Here is an 18,663-nt window from a genome sequence, read left to right on the forward strand (position 1 = left end):
GGGACTGGGTGTTGTCTACAGTGCCAGAAAAGGAGGCGGTGGCAGCGTCTGCGACCACGGCCGCTCGGGACGTGAGGCCCGAGAGCAGCCGGCGCCGGCGGCCGCCGCTCCAGCTCCTCGAGCCGGGGCCGTTAGTCAGCAGAACGCGAGCTTGTGTGGAGAAGAGCCGGCGCGAGGCGAGACTCGGGGCTCCCTCAGACCCCGCGGTCCTTCGTCCCGGCTCCGGGGACTGCAGCCCTCGTGCCCCCTCCTCGCCTGGGCCCGTCCGCGGACTGGGAGAGTCCGGTGGCCGGAGCGCGGGTCGCGCCTCGTGGAGGACAGCGCGTCGCAGACGTTCTCTCCCGACCCCCTCTGCTCAGCATCTCGGCCGTGGCCGCCTCTGTGCAGGTGCGTGGGGCCGCGGATGGGACGCGCTGCGGCTGCGGCCGGGCTCGGGGAGGGGGCGCTAGGCCGGGAGCCGCAGCGCGGGAGGGACGGGCCGGGGCCGGCGGGGGAGGGGAGCGGGAGGCGTCTTTGTTGTTGGCGACCGAGATGCCTCTCCGCGCCGGCAAAGGCCGGAGACCTACTCCCGGTCGGGTCGGTGTATTGAAGAGGACTCTGGTGTATTGGTGAAGGGGTAGGTGGGAGGGTCCTTGCGTTCCGCGGAGCTGCTGGAGTCTAGGGGTGAGGGAGAGACGGACGCCCTGGGAAGGTCTTGGGTCCTCCCCAGCGGGGAAGGGTCTTGTTTCACTTCCTTTGCTTTTCTCCTAGTGGACCGAAAGATGGGGTCGGGTTTACATTCCTCTCCTTCGCTCTCTGAGATTCGCGGGTGCCTAGCAGCTTTCTACACAAGGTCCTCATCGTGCCAGCCTCGATTTTAGATTGAATCTGCGCCGAGCTTGGTGATTTGTGTATTCTGGCCGGGCCGTCGCAGGGTTCTTCTTTAGATAGTTGAACTTTCATCTGCTCTAGGATATGCTCATCAGGGATCAACTTGAATTGGAAAATTAAGAGTTTGGGTTTGAAATTTTATTTTACCCCTGAAACAAGAAAGTTGTGGATTGTATTGTGTGGAGGATGTTCGTAGAGAGGCTCTAATAGAACTAGGCTTCTTGTTTTTTTTTAAAAAAATGTTGATCCAGTGTGAGATTTCTGCCTTTGGCAGAACCAAATTCTTTGAACCTGATGCTTTAAATCAGTGTAAGGTACATTAGGTAATCAAAGGGTGAATAACGGAATATAGAGAGGGTGACCTTTAAATTTTAGCTATTTAGTTTCTGAAAGGTATTCCTCTAACACTTTCTGTAACGTATAATGCTTGATCCATAAGATGATTCATTGGCTTTTTTAAGTATTCGGTAAATAGGATTTTGGATGTCTTGTGTCAGCATTTGAAACTACTACGTTTGGACTCTAAAGTTAGAACATGTAATAAAATTAATATGTTTACATTGACAAGAAGGTTTGCAATAATGGACTTTTCTCCATTAAGAATTAGTGTCTTCGTATGTTTATCTTAGGAACTCGGTGATAATCACAATCAAGACATTATTTTGATAATTACCAGGATTGCTAGTATTCAGTAATCTAAGACTGCCTAATTTCATGCTTGTTGGAGAAATTTTTTTGGAAGAAGTGGTAGTGGCCTTACTTCAGCGAAGTTAAGTGTGTTAAACTTCTAAAGATACAAATTCTTTTTTGTGTCATAATTGATATCTTATTTGAGATCCAGGAGGAAGTGAAAAGCTCTCTCACCCACATTTTGTCCTCTCTTTTCTCATACTCTAGCATTAATAAGGTTAATTGGCAAGGATAGGATTAGATTTTCAGCAGTCTAGGTGGTTTTAATTTTGTCTCTTGGTGTTCAGTCCTCTAGTTGATATGTGTTTTGTTTCCTTGAGTATCTTTGCCCATTTTGAAACGTGTATGAAATGATAGTTGACAAAGAATGTCTTATTTCTTGGGACAATAACTATATAGCATCCTAACATTTTTTTTTTTTTAGTTAGCTTTGTGGACACAGAACTAGGCAAGTGGTATCTGTTCCAAGTTCTGTTACTGAATTGGTATACAACTCCAGGCAGTGCTATCTCACATCTGAGTCAGTTTCTCCATCTGTAATATAGAGCTAATAAAATGTGCCACCTGCTCACTTTATAGAAAAGGCAATGAGAACTTTATAAGCAACAGTTACTCTAGGTGTGCGACATTATATTCTGTTTAAAATTACCAACTGATAAACTCAAAATTTCTTCCATGTTAGTATTGGTGTCATATCCTTAGAATCAGTGATAACAAAAAAATAGTTCATTGACTTGATTAGTTTATTTGCTGATAGATTTTATATCTTGTCTAACCAAGGTTTTTCTTTTAATTCTCAGAATTACTCCCACTTTTCCTACTCTCACATACATTGCACTGTTTTGTCTCTGAAACCCAATCTTCTGAGGTGGAGTGGAAAAGTGGTTTTATGGCTTTTTTAAATTTTATTTTTTTAGAGGTGAAACGAGTAAAAACTAAAGAAAAGAATTACTTGAATTACCTAAAGCTAAACAATTAATGAGATGCAGACTTGAATGTGTGTCTTCTGACCCTTAGTCCTGAATGCTACGCTTTAGAGCAGTGTTTTCGCAACACATATAGGCCCAACATTTTCAATCCAGGTGAACTGAGAAATAATATAGCAATGTAACTATTGATGACCCACAATATAATGATTCTCCATTTACCTATCACTCAATTGAAGAAATAAAGCTACAAATCAAAATGAGACAATTTACCTTGTAAATCCTCTTAAATTCTATTCTCTTCACCCCAGCCACTAACTTAATTAACATCCATCCTTCCTATCTACTTGTTTATACTTAACTATCTACTTTTATATTCCAGAACACTACTTGTGGTTTTGATTGTTTTAAAATGATTTAGGCTGAGTGTGGTGGTATACGCCTATAGTTTCAGCATTCAGGAGGCTAAGGCAGAAAATCAGTTAAGGATTTTGACCAGCCTGGATAACATAGATCCAATCTCAAAACAACAACAACAAAAAACTATTTAAATATAATGTTTATATCTTTATGTAGTTTGCTTTTTTGTCATTAGGCCAGGATTTATTTTTTTATTCAGATAGCTCTAGTATATTTTTATTGCTAATACGTATGTACTCCATTATGTGACTATTACCAGCTTTCTGTAGTTGATCATTTTAATTGCTTCTCAATTGTTTGCTATTCAAGAATTAAGGAATATTCTTGTATACAGTCATGTACCACATAATATTTTGGTCAATAATGGACAGCAAACTCAATAGTGATCTCATAAAATTGAATCACCTAGTGATATCTTAGCCATGTTTTAAGTATATGCTGACATTCTCACAACAATGAAATTACCTAATAACACTTTCCCCAAACTATCTCTTTATATTTTTGACCCTACATCTAATTTTATCAAGTATTTTTAGTTATAGATGGACACAATACCTTTTGTTTATTTTTTTATGTGGTGCTGGGTATCAAACCCAGTCTCTCAAGTGTTATACCAACAATGTCCTCTCTAACATATAAGCAGTTAATTACAATACATTAATATTATTTCACTGTGCAAATGCTTCATTCAGTTCAACTATACTCAAGTTTTAGCTGTGTGATGCTAAGACCTGACAGCCTGTTAGAAAAGAAGAATCTCAGATCCTATGCTGCTGATTCAGGTGCTGTAGGTTAATAAGATTCTCAGGTCATTTGTGTATGCATTAAATTAGAAGCACTACTAGAAGAAGTTTTGGGTACTTTGCATCAATGGATAGTAACACTGTCAATACAACAGCTACCAGTGCATATTTTAGTTGTTATATTGAATTGGGCATTCAGATACCAAAAGCAGCACTGTTGGTGAAAAATGATTTTCTAAAACTATTTTCAGTAAAGTTGAATCAAAGAAAGTGAATCTTTTTAACACAGTAATTGAATTCTTCAAAATCATCACCTGTATTAAAGCAATGTTGGTTGCAAGTCCTGTTGAAATATCTGACTTTAGGGTTCTTGTTGTTTTTCCTCTCCCTCAACCCCTCTCTGAAAGTCTGTAGAATAGTTAAAAGTCATGGGATACAGAACAGCATTATCTTTATGCAAGAAGAGTGCCTGGCTCTTTGACTTCTAATTTTGTAGCACCCCTATTCATTAAAACAACCAGAAAGCTATAATTGAGAAAGATGACTCTGGAATATAAATCTGGTAGTCGTCTGTTAGACACTGGATATGAGCTTATTCCACTTTTTAAGATAACTGCCAGTTTTCTCTCCAAAGTGATTGTGGACAAGAGATGTGTTCTCTGCCTTACAAATACTTCAGGCCTAACTTTTGCCATTCTAAGGAGTATGAAATGGCACATCGTGGCAGTTTTTATTTGCATCACCCAATAACTTGTGTAGTTGCTAAAACTTTCACTTATTTGTTGGCCATTCATTTTCTTTTTCTATAAATTGCCTGCTCAGTGTTACCTTTTCTTATTAAATTGTAATAATTTTTCTATTTTCTATATAACAGTACTTGGCAGGCTCTAAAAATCTGTTCTTCCAGTTTGGGGATTGTCCTTTTTACTTTAAATATGGTATCTTCTAGTGACTAAAAGATTTTTAATGCCACATTTATCATTTTATGATTTGTCCTTTTTCTAAATAAAACCTTAACAATTTTATTTATTCACATTTAGAACTTAAATTTACATGGAGCTATTTTATATACTGATGTGCTTGTGAATTCAGTTTGCTAAATAAAATTAACTCTTTTTTTTCTCTGAAATTGTCTATTTTGTTGTTAATATGCCATGATAAAATTATGGTGGTAATAACTGTATTTAGTTTTTAATATCCCTTTAATTTAAAAGTTAAAACTTTGCAACTCTGTCATTCTAACTCTCTCCTCTCCCCACCCCAAACCATTGCTTCAAAATATATGCTGACCATGGGTATCACAAAAATCTGAGCAGTTAAGGATTTCTGATTTTTCAGATTAAGGATGCTCAACTGATAATGCCACACAGATATTCCAAATTGGAATGACTTCTGATCCCACACATTTTAGATCAAGGATAATGAAACTGTACTGTTTGATTCTTAGGTTTCATCTATAGTTCACATTCAGCTTCTAAAAGTCATGGAACATGGCAGGTTCTTTTAAATACTAATCACTGCAACCTACACTTTGCAGTTTCTTTTCATTTTGGCTAGAATTTTTTAAAATTACAATCATAATTTCAAACTTAATTTTTATTTCAATTATTTCAAAGTTTAGAATACATTTTATATGTAAATTTGACTTAGATATAAGACCTTTTTGTTTTCTAAGGAGATAAAAGTAAAAATGACTAAACTAGTTTTTACATACAGCTAACATTTAAAAATGCGAAAGGAAAAATGGGCCAGTGTCTATGATGTATGTACCAGTCACTTTTGATTTGACTTCTTCAATAGGGTGATCATGTTAGACCTCAATGAATAGGGGAGAATGAAAAAATAAGCAATGATGTGCAGTCAGGGAAATCGTAGCTGGGTACACATTAGCCAAATCCAGGAACAGTGGACAGAAGACAGTCTTTAAGTTAAACCTGTGTTATGTCTCTCCCACTTACAAGTTGTATTAACTCAGACAAGTTAATAACTTAACAACCCAAAGGCTTAATTTCCTTATGTGCAAAGGGATGATAGCCTGAGAACAGTATTAGTAAGATTAAGAGATAACAAGTGAAAGGGCCACCTTCCACCCCCTCCACTTTGTTCTCGTATACCACTTTTTACTTTATTTTCTTAGTATATATTATGCTCATAATTATCTGTGCCATCATTTGTAATAAGTTTATCTCACCCATTTTAAAATATTGATAGGTCAAACTAGTCTGTGCAGTAATATGATATTAGCATATAGTTATTCTTTTTTTAATTTTTTAAGCATTTTTAACCTCTTTTCATTAGAAAAATCATCTTGTGCAGATTTGTCAAGCAAGTGTTTTATATTTATAGTGTCCTTACACCAGAGCTTCAGATTGTATTGTAAGTATTAGCACATTTATTAATTACACATATCTTTGTAATGAAGGCAGTGGGTATGTATAGTCTTGTACATGAAGGAATTGAAGCTACTTGAAAATCAAAGCAAATTAGGATTGAATCTGATTATATTTGGTTACATTTCCTCTGTGTTGCTTTTGTACTTTCTACAGTAGTGCTAAAATTGACTCTGTAAAAACACAGCTTATGTTATATTGTTTTGTCATAACCTTTGGAAAAATCATTAGGAAACATGAAATGGATATTCTAGTTGTGGTTTTGTTTTCAGTTTTCCCATGAAGCTTTCCCCAGTGTCTTAGAGGTAGTATTAGAATTGTCAGTAGTCAATTGTCAAGCCTTTTCTCTTAAAAATCTACATGCAGTGAAAGAAATTCTTTTTATTATGACTGCTATCAATTGCAGCAAACTTGTTTGGCTTCTGAGTTTGGATTGTTCTTTGTGTGTTTTAAAAATTAAAATTAGTTGACATACTCCTTATAATAAACTGTTCAAAAAAATACCACCTGCAGATTTTGACCTAGATATTTTGTTTTCGATTAGTATCCTGCTTAGTATGCTGATAAGTTTTTACCTTCTAACATCTGCAACCCCCAAAGAAAAAAAATTATTCTCTGGTTATTGGTTATGGGGGGAAAAACTATTCAGTGACTTGGGTTGTCAAATGTAACATCTGGTTACATTTGGGGTTTTGTTTTTTGTTTGGAGATGGGTCCTTTCTATGTTACCCAGGCTCTCTTTGAATTCCTGTGCTCAAACAGTCTTCTTGTTTCAGCCACCTAGGTAGCTGGGTTGATGCTACCTTACACAACTTTTTAACAGACCTCAATATTACTTTTATTAATTAAAGATTTAGGGCAGTAAAATAATGCAGTGTGGAGGGCATGCATTAATAAAGGACATTCTGATATAAATCCCTAGGGAAGTGTTTTTCAATTTTTTTATCTGTTAGGATCCCTAAGAAAGACATAACATAAATACACAATCCCAAACATAAAAATCTCTGAAGAGATTATCTAAATCAGTCAGCATAGGCATGGTTCAGAGGAGATTTTTATTTTCCTAGAGGAAGAAATTAAACTTTAACAGAGGGTTAAATAAATGTTAAATTAGCTTTCTCCCACCTTTTTTGAAATCTAACTGGTTCTAAGACATTAAGTTTGGAGCTAGACATAAATTCAAAAATTGTTTGATTTTTGTTTTGTTTTGTTTTTTGAAAGGGGAATGATGAGTTGGAGGATTTTACCAACAGTGAATTAGCAGTATGTGCAAAAGTATAGAAGTGGAAAAGAACACAGTATGTTCAGTAGAATAAATGGAGAAGTGTTCAAAACTAAGATAGAAAACAGGAACAGGAGGTAGGAGGGAATCATATATGGCATGCTAACCAATTTATGCTTATTCAACAGGGCTTGTAAGGCCCATCCAAAGAGTTTAAACAGGAAAGTGACATCACATTGCAGTAATGTAGAATATGGATTAGAAGAGTATGAGGTAGATATTAGTCAGTGAGTGATTAGTCAGTGAGTGATCTCAATGAAAACTGGTTGAGCAGAAATGTGGTTGAGAGAATTGGAAAGGAATACCTAGGAAATGAGCCTTCAGCCAAGCATGGTGGCACATGCCTGTAATCCCAGCAACTGGGGAGGCTGAGGCAGGTTTGATGGAAGTTCAGAGCCAGCCTAAACAAATTAGCATGGCCCTGAGCAATTTAGTAAGACCCTGTCTCAAAATAAAAAGGGCTAGGGATGTGGCTCAGTGGTTAAGCATCCCTAGGTTCAATGCCCAGTCACTCCCCACCCCCAAAAAACAGGCCTTGGTTTAAGGACGGGGAGGGTAGTGGGTTACAGACTGAGATGTCCGGGGTCTGAAGTTGAAGGGACATCATTGCAATCTTTAGATGTAGGAGTTAGTAGTGTGGAAGTGGTAATTAAAGCTCTGGGTTTGACTGGCATAAAAAGACAAAAGAATACCAATCTGTTCAAAATGGAATTTTTGATTGAGGCAACCAAGAAACCAAGTTTGAACATTAGTTTTAATGCTTAATGAAGGAAAGTGGTGTTAAATGCCATAAAGTAAAAGTTGCACAGAACTCAATGTATTTTGAAATTATAAGAGGTTGTCAGAGAGTCTAAAAGATGAGCAAGTAAGGATAGATACTGGACCAGAACACATTTTGAGCCTGATGGAGTAACTGTGAAATGGAGAGGTAAAGTAATTTGATTCTAAAGGATGTTTTGAGATATATGAGATAAACTCTAGATACAGATATGTAGGCATACATCTGTTTATCTACTTATATATACACACACAGTTTTTTTTTTAAATGGAAAGTCTTCAGTATAAACAGAAGTGGTGAAACTAGAGGAGGAGAGACTGAAGATACAGGAAATAGGTCTATTGATAGAATAACTGTTTAGTTAGTAGGTCTCTGAAGATATTCGCCGTAATGGAATCCTCCAGAATATGTGTATTGGGATTGGTAAAAGCATGTGAGACTTTTCCCCAGGACTGAAAAGACAATCCAGATTTGGATTTCTAGGGCCCAGAAAAAGATAAAATAATATATCTGCCAAGTAAAAGAACTTTTTTTTTTTTTTTCCGGTATGTAGCCTGTGCAGAACTTAAAAGCTTATCTCATTTAATCTTCCCAGCAACTCTGTAGAGTTTACAGTTGAAAAAATTGAGACCCAGAGAAGGAGTTTGTCTGAAGTCTTATAACTAAATTGTGATTTGAATGAATTTATGTCTAGCTCCAAACCCAGTTAGTTTTAAAACCTAATGTCTTGGAACCAGTTAGATTTCAAAAAAGGTGGGAGAAAGCTAATTTAAGTTTTGTCTGGTAGAAATCACTTAAAAGAAATGAAACTTGACATCTATTACCGTTGTTTTATTTTTTACAAAGGTTTCATTTTTCATGAAAAATACATTTTAGCATTAGCACAGTAGAAAGAATATAATGTGAACAAAAGGCATCCCTTCTATTCCCTTCAGTAGAAATAGATTAAAATTAATTTAATACATTTAATTTGTCCAAAATTGTTTTCATTTTGCCAAAGAATCATGAAAACATTAACATAGACTAGCTAGCACCAGATCTTGGACCTTTGTTTCCAAGAAATAGTCATGAAATGGCAAGTTTATCTACAGAAATATGGTATATTATTACTTTTTAAAAACAATAGTTATGGCTGAACATTTTATTGTGTTCGAAAAATTATTGTATTTCCCAAATTTTGTAAATTTTTTTCATATTTCATTTTGTTCCAGATTGATTTTTGAGGATTCTACTCATTGCCAAACTGGTAAGAAACTAATGAAGTGACAACTGAAGCAGTTCTGAGAAATATGTGTTTTGTTTTGGTTTGGTTTGGTTTTTGGTGCCTGGGAATGAACCCAGGGGCACTTAACCATTCAGCTACATCCCAGCCACCTGCCCCCCACCTCTCCTTTTAGTTTTTTAATTTTAAAAATTTTTAAACAGAGTCTCCCTAAGTTGCTGAGGCTGGCTTTGAACTTGGAATCCTCTTGCCTCAACCTCCCAAAGAAATAGAGCTCTCGCAGAGTGTGTGGTATGTGTGTATGTGTGTGAATGTTAAAAAATATATATGTATATTTATATATAAATATTATATATATATATAATATATATATATATAATTAGTCTTAAATTCTGCTTCTGCTAGTTAAGATGGCACTGGAAGTAATTGAGAGTGAGACTGGGATTGTAGCTCAATAGTAGAGCCCTTGCCTTAATATTCAATGTTCAGGAGCACTAAGCTACCGTAAATACCAACATTTGCTTCCTGTAAGTCCTAAGAAGGTGGAAATAGCAGAACACAGGCTAGTATCTCCTGTGTTGTGCTGAGGGTGGAAAAGAAGGGGGAAAACGTAGAGTTCTTGCTATCTCTTAAGTGTCTCAGACTTGACCCTAAGAATGTTTTACTGCCTGAGGTCTTCAGCACCTGTAGTTGACCGCCCTAATAGGTGGTAAGGAAAGTTACTTCTAAGCCTGAATTGTTCTTTTGTGGTATTTAGGGCATCAATTAAAAGTATCACATTACTTAAGAACATGGGCTGTACCTGAAACTACAGGAACAAAATATTCATTTTTTTTAATGCACAATCGTTTAAAAATGAATTTTTCACTAATGAAGTCCTTTCCAATAGCACAAGAATTGCAAGAATCTTATTACATCATCTGAAAAAGAAATGTTCAAACATATAAGAATGGTTAGTTTTTGCCAATACAAGACTTAAAAATTATCTCATCAAAATAATATACGAGGACCAAGCACTCTAAAATCAGGATTTTTTTTTTTTGGTGGGGGGCAGGGGTACTAGGAATTGAACTCAAGGGCACTCAGCCACTGAGCCACATCCCAGCCCTATTTTGTGTTTTATTAGAGACAGGGTCTCACTGAGTTACTTGGCACCTTGCTTTTGCTGGGGCTGGCTTTGAACTTGCTATCCTCCTGCCTCAGCTTTCTGAGCCGCTGGGATTACAGGCGTGCACCACCACTCCAAGCAAGAATTGGTTTTATATGTTACAGTTAATAGTCATTAACCAAGTAAACAGATTTCTAGCAAATTAGTAAGTTGTATGTGTGGGTATTACTCTCATCTTAATGGTCTGTTTTTTTAACTGCCATTCTTTAATGTAGTTAAAAGAGTATTGGTCAGATGCTACTTGTACAAATGCTGAAGAAATTGTTGTTATTGACCTCAGGGAGCTTTAAGTTTAGTAAAGACAGTAGGCATTAATCAAGTGAGTCCACAGATGAATATATGGTGGGGATCACAGTTTTTAACTATGAATTGAAAGAACTGGGTACTGTGAAAAAATAGCATAATTTAGATTTGGGGTTCCGAAAATCTCTTTAAAACAGTGGTATTTGAGACTGGAATAGGGAGTAAGCAAAGCAAGTGTGTAAGTTCTAATGTGGAAACAGCTTCGTGCTTTCAAGGTACTGAAAGATGGTGAGAATACAACCATACTGGTGAATGGGGAGAGTATTAAAGTTGGAGGGGGAAGTTAAGGTAGGTTCATGCAAGGTCTTCGAGAACCTGTGGAGAAGTTTGAATTTATTATAAGTCTGGAGGGAACATAGCAAGGAGTTCTTAAACCAAAAATCACTTTTTTAGACTTTCTAGAAAAGGAAGCGTAGAATTAGAGAACATTTGAATGGGAGAAATTCGCATTTACTCTCAAGTATTTTATCATTTATCAACTCAGTACATACTGAGCGCTTCTTCTTTAGTCTCATTCTACCCTGATCAAGCCTTTGTTTTCTCAAAGCTAGGAACTACTACTACAAAAGGGTAGACATCTCAATATATGCAGAGAATTGTATGGGCCTTTCCAACTAAGGGTGACAGAAATTGAATGATTTTCCAATTAGTTTTTTGGTTTTAGATATTAAGATATTTAGATGAATGAAAATTTCCTGCCTTGGTAATTGTGTTTTGGCTTGTTTTTAGTAATGCCTCTAAAAGATTCACTTTTTTTTTTTTTTCCTTCAAAGCTATCCTCAGTAAAAGTGAAGCACTAAGCAACTCAGTGGCACCCTGTCTCTAAATAAAATACAAAATAGGGCTGGGGATGTGGCTCAGTGGCCGAGTTCCCCTTAGTTCAATCCCCAGCATGCATGCACGCACAAATAAATAAATAAATAAATAGATTTCTTTGATAATTTTATATGCCTATCGCATCCATGCTGTAAACAGTGTATAATATTTAGTATCTTAATGAATGACCTTTGTAAGGATGAATGGAACACCTTTCTTGAATATTTGCTTTCTTCTTCCTAAAGAGTGCTCGAGATATACTAGACATGTTGACTTCCAAATACTAAACACACAAGCTATCAGATTGCATCTCAAAGAAGTTGCCTTAACCATTTTTATAAACCTTTGTTTTTCTTCCCCCATCCCACTCTTCTCCTGTTGCATTACTTGGCTTACAGCTTCAGAAGTGTTGTCCTCTGTCAGCTAAAGTACTTTTCAGACCTACCCTAGAAGTTGTCTTTAAAAGAAAAACCCACTGTCTTTGTTGAGTTATTGCTACTTGCCTCTTTTAAAAGGAGAATATAAAACAAAATTCATAGTCATTCAAATATCCATCAAATCATGGTTGTCTTTATTTTGTGTGGTAGAAATTTATATTTGTTACTAATTTGGAGAAAACTATTTTAAATGTAGTCAAGTATTGGTATTTAACTAAAGGGTATGGTTTATACATTTTGCAGTATAAATAATAGCCATATGTTAATTTTCTACCTAGCAATACTTATTTACTTTTGTTGTTGTTTTTTGGTTATTGGGGATTGAACTCAGGGGCACATATCCAGCCCTACTTTATATATTTTATTTAGAGACAGGGTTTCACTGAGTGCTTAACACCTCCTTTTTTTTTTTTTTTTTTTTTTTGGCCGAGGTTGGCTTAGAACTTGCCATCCTCCTGCCTCATCCTCCTGAACCAGTGGGATTACAGGCATGGCAGCAATGTATACTTAACACACTTCCATGTACCAGGTTGAAATGTATTTGAGATTTCTTTTTCAAAATCTTAGATTTGAAATCTTAAAGTTTAAATACATAAAATTATTTAACAGTACATGAGTTATAAAGTATCAGTAGCATCAAATCCTGATGTCCCTATATGCAGTGCCCTAAATGACTACTTTATTCACTCCAGGCTTAAAGAACTATAGTGGTTTTCTATACATTATTGAACAAAGATTGTTTCTCACTTATTTAATGCCACTGTTTCCCATCCCTTCCCCCCTTTCTTTCATTGCTTCAGTTCTTTCTCACCTTTACATGTGTTGGTCTACTAAGGGTTTTCCCTCTGTTTTTGGAAAACCCTAAAGTTCTATTACGAAGTTTTCCTAACAACTAAACTGTTTTCTTGCTTGATTTCTGAAGCTATTTCACATTGCCTTGCTCTTATTTTTTTTGTAAGATAAAAAAGCTGTATAGAGTCCTCATTTGTTAATAGTATATTGTTTATTAATTATGTGGCTATTAAAATATTCAAAATATTAATTACCAGTTTACAAAGTAGAATGTGAATTTAGAATTTTAGAGACTAGAATGAATATTAGCTTGGTTACTTTTCAAATGAGGAAACAAACTCTACTCTTAAATGATTTTCACAAGGTCTTGAAGAATTAACTGGCTCCCAGTCTGTTAAATACATTATTCTTATTATCTTTAAACATTTAGATTTGTGGGGATTTTTTTGTTTTATTCTCTTTTGTGGATAGAACCCCAGGGTCTTACCCATACTGGTACTCTTATCACTGAGCTTCACTTTCAACCCAGGTAAGTGTTCTTCTGAAAGGCAAAGTTTTGGCTTTCTGAGGCCGGCTAGGATATTGAGCACAAGTGACAAGTATTTATTTCATATCTTCTGAAGCAGCCCTATTTCTTCAAGTCTTTACTACAGATAAGTATGATTAAGGGAAAGCAGCTGGCAGCCAAAGGAAGGAAAAGGAAGTGGTAGAGATGGCAGTTTATGTAGTCAGACTAAGAGTAGACAACTAAAGGCTACATTAGTAAGGACTGTCATGTCACACCATCTGTGTAAAGAAAGTTAGAGAATCTTATACTTATATTGAGACTACATAAATGTTGTCATCTTGTATGGCTACCTAAAATGTATTGTATGTATGGAAAGGGATTAGTAAATAAGAGGAATGTTATTAGGACATAATTTCTACTTTGCAGGTGACTTCGTAGCTAATGTAGAATAGGGTTATAAGAAGTTTAATAATATGGAGGTAGTTGAAAACTTCTAAGCAAACTGTTCTTAATTTATTGCTTATTCTTGGGAGCTGCTCCTTAGGAGGGGGGAAGAGCTGGTCCTATGTCTTGAGGAAGGTTTGTGTGTGTGTGTGTGTGTGTGTGTGTGTTTGAGGAAAAGAGAAATGTATGTATTCCATTTCATTGGTTGACGTCTAATGATAATCTTAACTACCTTTTAAAGAGATCTTCTACAAGGAAATCTAGCAGCATCACAGCTTTATTCACAGACTAGAATTCTAACCGTTTCCCTTCGCAAGTATCTCTAAGTCTACTTCAGATAAGGATTATGAAGGGATTTTTGTGGGTAGAGTAAGAAATTTACCAAGTTCTCTTAAACCTCCATGCTGTATAAAGACATATCCCTAGGCCAGGAATAAGAAGTCAGTTACCAGAATTACAATCTGGGTTGTGTGCATTGTCACAAGAAATTGAAATTGGGAGTACAAAGTAGAAATTCCTATCTAAGACTGTGTTAATCATATAGAAGCAAAGTTGGGACAGAATGAGCATTTACAAAATCAAGATGTTAATAGATTAAGATCCAGTTTGATTTATTTTGAAACAAAAATGCTGTCACCAGTATAATACTAGAGATATTCATTTTAACCACAGATTAAATAGGTATAAAAGGGATGGATTCTTTTAGCTTTCCAAATACTTCTGTAGAAATTAAAATACTGTAGCTGTTATAGAGTGGCAAGTGGTAAATCTTGAGACGCATAAGATAAACATGTAACATATCTAGGTCCAAGAAATTACAGTTTTCATAGTACTGTTGCTGTCTAAGGTGATTCTCAGGTTTGACCTGAAGCTGTTGGCACGTTAACTGATTTTGGATTAAAGTTGATTAAATAATTTTGAGCTTAGAAACACCCAGATAAGGTTTTATCCCAAGTCAGATCTGAGAGTAATATATATATATAGTATTATATTAATCCTGATATTCTCAAGTATAGGGTATTCATTAGAAACACTTTATGAAGCATTTGTATGTTGAAAAGGTGACTACAGAGGCTGAGGAACTTGATGCATTCTTCAAATTGCCCAGACTTTACAACGAAAGATAATATAGCACTTTTCTACCTCAAATATCTATACTGGGTTATAGTCCCCTGCATCTACCCCTAGATTCAATTTCATTAATACCCAGACTAAAGCTGATATAAGAGGGCAGAAAGAATAGAAATGAGAATAATTGTCTCTTGATTAAGATTGGTAGAGCCAGGCATAGTAGTGCATGTGGGTAATCCCACTGCATGGGAGGCTAAGGTAGGAGGATTCCAAGTTCGAAGCCAGCCTCAGCAATTTAGCAAGACCCTGTCCCAAAATAAAAAATAAAATAAAGAGGGCTAGGGATATCGCTCCGTGGTAGAACATTCCTGGGTTTAATCCCCAGATGACCCCCTGCCGCCCACCCCACACACACACACACACACAATGTGGAGGGGACAGCTAAGATTCTCCACTCTAGTGTGGCAAAAGAATCTTGAGTAAAATGCAAAACAGGTTAACTCGGTGCTGAAAGACAATACAGTATCCTTACCCATTTTACTAGAAAATAGGCGTTAGGCATGTATAACTTCTTGGTTTTCAGAATATCTTCTCATGGCAACCTGTGAAACCCTGTGAAAATATTATATATAATGTATAATATATATAATATAATATAATACATAAATATACTGTTAACATTGTGGAGAAATACAAAGGCTAAAACTAAATAGTATGTAATCATGGGATCCATGATGTCTATTCAGGCAGCCCCAGCATTCACTAAAAGAGCATGTATTTATGCTGCTTCTCAAAGCCCCTCCTAGACCTCTAGGGTAGATTTCTTATATGAGCTTGTCATGTGTATAGCTTATCCACCTACTGCTGTTCATTAGTGACTGCTTGTTGGTCAGGTGAGGTTTTTTTTCTTAATATTTATTTTTTAGTTGTAATTGGACACAATACCTTTATTTTATTTATTTATTTTTACATTGTGCTGAGGATCAAACTCGGGGCCTCACATGTGCTAGGTTAGCACTCTACACCTGAGCCACAACCCCAACCCCAGTGATGAGTTTTAATCTCACCATCAGTGAGCTCTTTGCTTTCACTCAAGTTCTACAGACTTCTCTTTGCTCAGGAATCTGCCATGTCCATGGCTTGTAATGTTTTAAGGGAGACTATTCTCAAGAAGATGAAAAGTCCAAAATGAGACCTAAAACCAAAAGAATGGACCTAGCTACCCTGGTTATTTTCTGGTTAGAATTGAGGAATAGAATTGTTTAAATATCCTGTCAGAGTTAACAAGTGGAATTGTGGTCATGCTTTCTACCAGTAAGCATATGCAATGACTTTAGATTCTTTCTGGTTAAAAGCCACACAAGGCCTCTGATAGGGCTGATGATTCTCAGCCCGGTGACTAACAAATCCCTTCTAACTAATGTACACCTGATAGCCAGTTTGCCTGACTCTGTCTAGTGCCCTCTGTGCATCATTCTCTCTCTCTTCCTACCCATGTGGAAGCCTGGATTTAATGTAGGATTTGTGTAGATGATTTCTGTGATTTTGAGTCAAGTAAACCATGTAACTAAGTCCTCAGAATTGACAGTAGAAAGTAGAAAGCAACAGGACAGAACCCAGAAATAATAGACTAGAACAAGAGAGTTCAAAAGAAGAGCAATATGTAGAATCCTGAAATAGGGCAGCATGGCCACATGTCTTCATCCAGCTGGGGAGGAAGGCTATTAATCAAGGGTTATAAGCTGGCTCAGATTCCAAGTTGGTGTGCTTGGTTTGGTTCCAAGTGTGTTGGTTCCACTAACACCACTTCCCACTCTTCTCCCCTATTTCCAAGTCTTGGATAATACGTATCCCAAGCAGCCTGCTAAGCTTTCTAACAAATCATTCAAGGCCAGATATACACTACTTTGAGGTAGAATTGTGTTAATAATAGCTGATAAAACCTCAGTTCTTCCTGGAACAGCCTCTCTGTTTTATTTTTTTTATTTTTTATTTTTTTAGAGAGAGAGAGAATTTTTAAAAAATATTTATTTTTTAGTTTTCGGCGGACACAACATCTTTGTGGTGCTGAGGATCGAACCCGGCCGCATGCATGCCAGGGGAGCGCGCTACCGCTTGAGCCACATCCCCAGCCCAGCCTCTCTGTTTTAATTTCAGATTTGTATCACAGGTTTCACTTAGTTCTCAGAGCAACCCTGAAAGATAGATAGATAATATACATTATTCCAAGCATAGGTGTCTGCATTTGTCCTCCATTAGTTAACTCAATGTTAAGTCCATAAATCACAAAAGTGTAGTATATGCTTGATATATATTAAGACTAATCATTAGTTTCTGTTCAATAGGCAGCTTTTGTTTTGTGAGTTATCCATTTTTCTGTCCTCAATGCTATAGCTGTAATAGCAATTTTAAAGGCTCAAGTAAAGGGGGAAATTCTAAAGAAAAATAGCAAGAGGATAAGCACAGAAAATCTGTAGTAAATAAATATGAGTAAATCTGATTATTGCCTATGAGAAAATGTAACTAATCTTTCTTTAGCATAGAAAGTATGCTCCTCAATTAAATTATGAGGCTAATATAACCTTAATACAAAAACCTAATGAAAAATATGAAAGAAAATAAGTAAAGGCCTTTTTCAATCATGGTATAAGTACAAAAATCCTATGTTAAATATTAGTAAAGCAAGGCTATCTATGTATAAAGATGATACATTATCACCAAAGTAGAATTATTCCAGGAATGCAAGATATGGTATTTACTTCTTTGGAACTAAAAACTAAGAAAAAAATGCCCACACAAAACTCTACAGTAAGTGTTAGTCTTAAAAAGACTACTGTCACCTCTTTCACCAAGAACAGTGTATTGGAATCCCAGTCAGTGTGGTAAAGCAAGAAAAAGTAATGCGCAGATATCAGAATTGGATAATAGAAATTTGGAGATTGTAATAATGCAGAGTTGCTATGTACGAAGTCAGTGAATATAATCTGCATTTGTTTTAAGAAGTTATGGAGAGATGATGTGAGAATACAAAGACTTCAAAGATTTCAGTTCTTCCAGATTGATTTCTAGATTCAGTGCCACCCATCAGCATCGAAGCAGTCTCACATTCAATAATATATCAGAGTGAATCTAAGTGAGAAATATACTTGGAGTAGTTGTGTAGGTGTTATTGCAAACTGAGACACTTTTGAGAGTGTATCACAGTTTGGCATTTATTTTCAAGTACATTTTATAAAATAGATATTTAGTAATATCAAGGCATATATCCAAAGACTTCCAAGAATCCTTATATATTTGAAGATCATGGTAATATATTGATTTCTTCCTTTAAAAAAAAAAGTCACACTTTAGAATCTTTTGGAGAACAGAACAATGAAGCTGTGGTTGTGTAGACACCAGTCCAGGTTTTTAAAAATATTTTTAATGGACCTTTATTTTGCTCATTTCTTTATGTACATTGCTGAGAATTGAATCCAGTGCCTCACACATGCTAGGCAAGCACTGAGCTACAGACCCAACCCCAGTCTAGGTTCTGTTGCTTTTTTTTTGCCTCTAGTTGCCAAGGCCACTCACTTCTTTCTCCACATACATCCTGTCACTCACATATTCTGAGCAGTTGTTCCACCTTTTTAAAAATCCAATAGTAGAATTTTGTTGTTGTAGTTTACTGAAATCTTTGGAGTCTTTGTGTTCTCACATTATCTTTCAGTAGAAAGAAGTTTCATTCCTACATATCAATATAACTAAGCATCAAGAAGCCATTCATTGTATACTCGAATTGCTGAATATGAATCCTGTCTTCA

The 18,663-nt window shown here is 36.3% G+C and overlaps 1 protein-coding gene across 2 annotated transcripts in view; it reads left to right on the forward strand.

Annotated features, from left to right (window-relative positions):
- The first annotated feature begins 310 nt into the window (after positions 1-310).
- Positions 311-18,663, forward strand: part of Abhd17b (abhydrolase domain containing 17B, depalmitoylase) — a 38,803-nt gene continuing 20,450 nt past the window's right edge. The window contains exons 1-2 of one of the 2 annotated variants that reach the window (XM_026389252.2): positions 350-387; positions 9,311-9,345. The gene's annotated coding sequence lies outside the window, so the exon portion shown is untranslated. Of the gene's footprint in view, positions 388-9,310; positions 9,346-18,663 lie in introns of both variants that reach the window. The other variant, XM_026389251.2, reaches the window with a different exon arrangement.

The sequence above is a fragment of the Urocitellus parryii genome, chromosome 4 (assembly GCF_045843805.1).
Source record: "Urocitellus parryii isolate mUroPar1 chromosome 4, mUroPar1.hap1, whole genome shotgun sequence".
Classification (NCBI taxonomy): Eukaryota; Metazoa; Chordata; class Mammalia; order Rodentia; family Sciuridae; genus Urocitellus; species Urocitellus parryii.